Raw genomic sequence first — 6,781 nt, forward strand, 5'->3', positions numbered from 1 at the left:
GTGCTGGGATTACAGGCGTGAGCCACCACGCCCAGCCAGAATTGTTTTCTTAATATCCTTTCAGAAAGTTCATTGCTAGTGGGTAATAATGCAGCTGATTTTCCTGCGTTGATTTTGTATCTTGCCATGTCTCTGAATTCTGGAGTGAGATGTAACCATGTTACTGTGGATTCTTTAGAATTTCCTACATGTAATGTCTTCTGTGAACAGAGATGATTTTACTTCTTCCTCTCCAATTCAGATGGGATTTATTTTTGGTCGAGTTCCCGTGACTACAAGGGCTACTCCTGTGTTGAAGAGAAGTCCTTATCTTCTTTCTGATCTTTGGGGTAAAGTTTTAAGAAATTCACCATTGTATATGATATTAGCTGTGGGTTTTTCAGATATAACCTTTATTATTTTGAAGGAATTCCCTTCCATTCCTAGTTTATTGGCTGCTTTATCATGAAAGTGTGTTGGATTTTGTCAAATACTTTTTCTGTATCGACTGAGATGATCGTTTGGGGTTTCCACTTCATTCTATTAATTAATTAATGTAGTGTGTTACATTGGTTGATTTTCCTATGTTGAACCGTCCTTGCATTTACAGAATAAACCTCACTTAGTCACAGTATATAATTATTTTGATAAGCTGCTAAATTTGGTTTGCTAGTATTAAACATTTTGCATCAATATTCATAATGGCAGATGGGCGTGGTGGCTCACACCTGTAATCCCAGCACTTCGGGAGGCCAAGGCGGGTGGGTCACGAGGTCAGGAGTTTGAGACCAGCCTGGCCAACATAGTGAAACCCCATCTCTACTAAAAATACAAAAATTAGCTGGGTATGGTGGTGCGCACCTGTAATCCCAGCTACTGAGGAGGGTGAGGCAGGAGAATCACTTGAACTCGGTAGACAGAGGTTGTGGTGAGCCAAGATCATGCCACTGCACTCCAGCCTGGGCGACAGAGCAAGACTCTGTCTCAAAAAAGAAGAAGAAGAATTCACCAGTGAAACCATCTGGTGAAGAAAAGGCCAGGGTCTTACTGATTCGACCTTAGTAGTTTGGAGTCTATTCAGATTTTCTGCTGCTTTATGAGTCATTTTTGGTATATTGTGTATGTCTATGAATATGCCCATCTATTCTAGGTTATCCAGTTTGTTGGTATACAATTGTTTATGCTATTCTTTTATAAACCTTTTACTTTCTGTTAAATTGGTAATAATGTCTCTAATTTCATTTCTGATTTTAGTAAACTGAATCTTCTCTCTTTTTTTCTGAATCCACCTAGTTAAAAGTTTGTCACTTTTGTTGATGTTTTCAAAGAAAAACTTTGGTTTCATTGATTTTCCTTGTTTTTCTATTATCTACTTCATTTATCTCAGCTCTGATTCTTTATTATTTCCTTTTTTCTAGCTTTGAGTTTAATTTGCTCTTCTCTTTCTAGTTCTTTGAGGTGTACAGTTAGGTTGTTGATTTTAGATCTTTCTTCTCTTTTTAATATAATTATTATTTGTCAATTATGCCTCATAAGAAGAAAAGAATTCTGAGTAAAAAATAAAATAATACAGAATTGGTCCATTACATAAAAAATAAAACACAGCCATATTTTATTTACAAAAGAAACATTTTATGTAGACAGACATATTCTAAAAGTGAAAGGATGAAAATAGATCATGCAAATATTAACCAAGGGAAAATTTATATGGCTATATTACTATCAGACAAAGTAGATCTAAAGTAGAATTACAAGACATAAAGATACACATTTCAAAGTAATAAAAAGATCAATTCCATAGGAAGCTCATAAATTTGTAAATACCTAATAGCATAAATTTCAGTTATATAAAGCTTACAGAACTATAAACTATGGTTTATAGTTTATAACTATAGAAGTAATATACAAGTCCAGCCAGGCACAGTGGCTCACACCTGTAATCCCAGCACTTTGGGAGCCAAGGCAGGTGGGTCACGAGGTCAACAGATCAAGACCATCCTGGCCAACAGGGTGAAACCCCATCTCTACTAAAAAGTACAAAAATTAGCTGGGTGTGGTGGTGTGAGTCTGTGGTCTCAGATAGTCAGGAGGCTGAGGCAGGAGAATTGCTTGAACCCAAGAGGCAGAGGTTGCAGTGAGCTGAGACCACACCATTGTACTCCAGTCTGGCAACAGAGTGAGACTCCATCTCAAAAAAAAAAAAAAAAAAGAAGAAGTAATATACAAGTCCACAATCACAGGGGACACTAATCCACTGTTTGCAGTATTTTTCTTTCATGTATAGATTTACAACTATACATTTCCCTCTTAATGCTGCTTTTGCTGCATCTCATGAGTTTTGGTTGGCATATTTTTTTTCATTTATTTATCTTAAGGTATTATCCAATTTCTCTTGTGATTCTTTCTTAGCTCATTTGTATTTAAGAGTGTGAATTTCCAGCCGGGTGCGGTGGCTCGTGCCTGTAATCCCAGCACTTTGGGAGGCCGAGGCGGGTGGATCACAAAATCAGGAGTTTAAGATCAGCCTGGCCAACATGGTGAAACCCCATCTCTACTAAAAATACAAATATTAGCCAGGCGTGGTGGCACAAGCCTGTAGTTCCAGCTACTCAGGAGGCTGAGGCAGGAGAATTGCTTGAACCCCGGAGGCAGAGGTTGTAGTGAGCCGAGATCATTCCACTGCACTCCAGCCTGGGCAACAGAGCGAGACTCCATCTCAAAAAAAAAAAAAAGGGGTTAATTTCCATATATGTGTGAATTTTCAAGTTTTCATTGTTATTGATTTCTAGTTTCATTCCATTGTGATTGGAAAAAAAAGCTTCGTCTGATTTCAGTCTGTTAAAATGTATTAAAACTTGTTTTTGGCCAGGTGCCAAAACAAGTTTGTATCAAATCTTTTATCAATATGTAATGCCCTTCTTTGTATTTTGTAATCATTTTAAAGTCTATTTTATCTGATAATAATACAGCCACTCAGCTTTCTTTTAATTACTATTTGGTAAAATACCTTTTTTCATCATTTACTTCCAACATTGTATCCTTACATCGAGAGTGAATCTCTTGTTGACAACATTTAGATGGATCTTGTTTTTTTTTTTAAATCCACTCTGCCAATCCCTGCCTTTTCACAGGAGAGTTTAATCCAGTTACATTTAACATTAGTGATAAAACAATATTTTCTTCTGCCATTTATGCATTTGTTTTTGCATGTCTTACATTTTAAAAATTCCTCAATACCTTAATTACTGCCTTTTTGTATTTATTTATTTATTTATTTATTTATTTATTTATTTATTTATTTTTTGAGACGGAGTCTCGCTCTGTCGCCCAGGCTGGAGTGCAGTGGCGGGATCTCAGCTCACTGCAAGCTCCGCCTCCCGGGTTTACGCCATTCTCCTGCCTCAGCCTCCCAAGTAGCTGGGACTACAGGCGCCCGCCACCTCGCCCGGCTAGTTTTTTGTATTTTTTAGTAGAGACGGGGTTTCACCGTGTTCGCCAGGATGGTCTCGATCTCCTGACCTCGTGATCCGCCCGTCTCGGCCTCCCAAAGTGCTGGGATTACAGGCTTGAGCCACCACGCCTGGCCTTAAGTTATTTTCTTAACGGTTAACATGGGGGCCACAATTCACATCTTAAATATGTAACAACCTAGTTTTGTTTGTTATGTTTGTTTCGAGACAGGGTCTCACTCTGTTGCCCAGGCTGGGGTGTAGTGGAGCAATCCTGGCTCACTGCAGCCTCCGCCTCTTGGGTTCAGGGGATTCTCCTGTCTCAGCCTCCCAAGTAGCTGAGATTACAGGCATCCACCACCACACCCAGCTAATTTTTGTCCTTTTAGTAAAGACAGGGTTTCACCATGTTGGACAGGCTGGTCTCAAATACTGGCCTGAAGTGATCCACCTGCCTCAGCCTCCCAAAGTGTTAGGATTACTAGCGCGAGCCACTGTGCCAGGCATCCAGTTACAGTTTTGAATTACACCTACGTACACCTGTATTACTGAACATAGGAAAGAGATATTCATCACAAATCTATGATGGTCATTACATTTATTTCCTCAATCAATAAAAGAGAAAGAACAGGTAGGAAAGATGAGTCATTATTCCCGAGAAACAGTCAATCAAGAATATATCTAATCCAAACTAATGATGTGAATATTTAGTTCTCATGTCAGGTATGTGATTCTGCTTTTACTTGAATAAAATTAAAGTGTGGAAATTGGCCGGGCACAGTGGCTCACACCTGTAATCCCAGCGCTTTGGGAGGTCGAGGCGGGCGGATCACCTGAGGCTGGGAGTTCGAGACCAGCCTGGCCAATATGGTGAAACCTTCTCTACTAAAAATACAAAAATTAGCCAGGAATGGTGGCGGGCGCCTGTAATCCCAGCTACTCGGGAGGCTGAGGCAGGAGAATCGCTTGAACCTGGGAGATGGAAGTTGCAGTGAGCAACCTGTGTGCTCCAGCCTGGGTGAGGGAGTGAGACTCTCTCTCAAAAAAAAAAAAAAAAAAAAAAAAAGGAGCAAAAAAGTGTAAAATTTGAGGTAAAGGAGAAGAACGTGGACCACAATTTTACACACGTAGTATTTTTGTAATGGAAATAAAATAGACATGCAGATTTAAAAATAATAATAATCGTATATACGGGTCTACTCAGATGTCCTGATGTTACATTAATTTTGGTAATTTGAATATATCAATAAACTTGTCTACTTACATTTAAGTTGTCAAATTTGGGGGCCTAAAGTTGTTCACAGGGCCAGACGCTGAGACTCACAGCTGGAATCCCAGCAGCTCCAGGCTGAGGTGGGAGGGTCACTGGAGGCCAGGAGTTCAAGACCAGCTTGGGCAGCAGCGCAAGAGCCTGTCTTGAAAACAAACAAAAAAAAAATTGTAGCGGCCGCCGCGGCCTGTGCCCGCCCGTGTGGCGCTGGCGGAGCCGTGGTGGGGTCGGGCGGAGGCGGCTCCCGCGGAGGGTGGTCCCCGCCCACGGCCGCCATCGCGCCGCGCTCGCCTGCCCCCTGCCGGACGGACGGAGCTGACGCTCGCGGGCTGAGGCGCTCGGGCGAGACCACCCGTCACCGCCCTCACGGCAGCCGAGCTCAGCGGAGACGCGACGGCCCCGGGGGCTGCGACCCGAGGAAAGGAACTCACGGCCACGTCGCGGCCAAGATCCAGACCGGCCGGCGCCGAGGCTCACGCCTGTGGTCCCAGCATCTGGGAGGCCGAGGCGGGCGGATCGCCTGAGGTCGGGAGATCGAGACCAGCCTGCGCAACACGGCGAAACCCCGTCTCTACTAAAAATACGAAATATGAGCCGGGCGCGGTGGCGGCGCCTGTGGTCCCAGCTCCTCGGGAGGCTGAGGCAGGAGAACGGCGGGAACCCGGGAGGCGGAGCTTGCAGAGCCGAGATCGGCCACTCACTCCAGCCTGGGCGGCAGCCGCTAGTCTAGGCTATTGTTTACAGAATAGATGCTGCAGGCCGGGCGCGGTGGCTCACGCCTGTAATCCCAGCACTTTGGGAGGCCGTAGACGGGCGGATCACGAGGTCAGGAGATCGAGACCATCCTGGCTAACACCGTGAAACCCCGTCTCTACTAAAAAATACAAAAAACTAGCCGGGCGAGGTGGCGGCGCCTGTAGTCCCAGCTACTCGGGAGGCTGAGGCAGGAGAATGGCGGGAACCCGGGAGGCGGAGCTTGCAGTGAGCTGAGATCCGGCCACTGCACTCCAGCCTGGGCGACAAAGCGAGACTCCGTCTCAAAAAAAAAAAAAAATAGATGCTGCAGGTCGTGAGAAGATAGAAGCTTCCTGAAACGAGCTACATAATCTCCAACAAGAGAAAAACTCCGTGTCAAAAAAAAAAAAAAAATTGGGACTTGTTTTACCACCCAATGTATTAGTTCATTCTCACGTTGCTTTAAAGAACTACCTGAGACTGGGTAATTTATAAAGAAGAGAGGTTTAACTGACTCACGGTTCCGTCGGCTACACAGGAAGCATGGCTGGGGAGGCCTCAGGAAGCTCACCATTGTGGCAGAAGGCGAAGGGGAAGCAGGTGCATCCCACACGGCTGGAGCAGGAGGAAGACAGCAAAGGTGCTACAGGCTTTCAAACTCCCCGATCATGTGGGACCGATCATGAAAACAGCAAGAGGGGATCCAACCACCTCCCACCAAGCCCCCTCCCCCAACACTGGGGATTACGATTTGATGTGAGATTTGGGCGGGAACAGAAATCCAGACCGTATCACCCAGTGTATGGTCTGTCTTGCTGAATATACCACGTAGACCTAAAAGTGTACTTTGCAGTTGTTGGATGTGGTGTTCTACAAATGTCAGTTAGATTGAGGTGGCTGATACAGTGGTTCAAATAATTTGTCCCGATTTTTTTGGTCTAGTTTCTGTATTTACTGCTGATAAATGGGTGTTAAAATCTTTTATAATGGCAGAATTTTCATTTCTTTTTCATGTATTTTAAGGTGCATACATATTTATAAGTGTGCTATCTTCCTGAATGGCCCTTTTTACTATTATAAAATGCTCCTATTTTGTAGTGCTATCTGTTTGAAGTCTTTTTAATCTGATATTTATATAACCATTCCAGCCATACTATGCTAGTGTACATGTTGTATTTTTTCCCATCTCTTTCAATGTATCTGTCTTTAAAGTTCTTGTAGGCAGCATATAAATGGGTCTTGATTGCTTTTTAATTGTCAGTCTTGATTAGAATGTTCACACGTCAATAATATAATTGTTGATATGGCTGGACTCGGCATGCCAGCTTACTAGTTTTTTTGTTTGTTC

The 6,781-nt window shown here is 43.3% G+C and overlaps 1 long non-coding RNA gene across 1 annotated transcript; it reads right to left on the minus strand.

The window, feature by feature from the left end:
• Positions 1-1,569: 1,569 nt before the first annotated feature.
• On the minus strand, positions 1,570-6,543 carry LOC114676192 (uncharacterized). The gene is made up of 2 exons (XR_013413456.1): positions 4,693-6,543; positions 1,570-2,167 (listed from the first exon to the last, which is right to left on the minus strand). It is a non-coding gene; the product is annotated as an uncharacterized LOC114676192 (long non-coding RNA).
• Positions 6,544-6,781: the final 238 nt, after the last annotated feature.

This window comes from Macaca mulatta, chromosome 2, assembly GCF_049350105.2.
Source record: "Macaca mulatta isolate MMU2019108-1 chromosome 2, T2T-MMU8v2.0, whole genome shotgun sequence".
NCBI lineage: Eukaryota > Metazoa > Chordata > Mammalia > Primates > Cercopithecidae > Macaca > Macaca mulatta.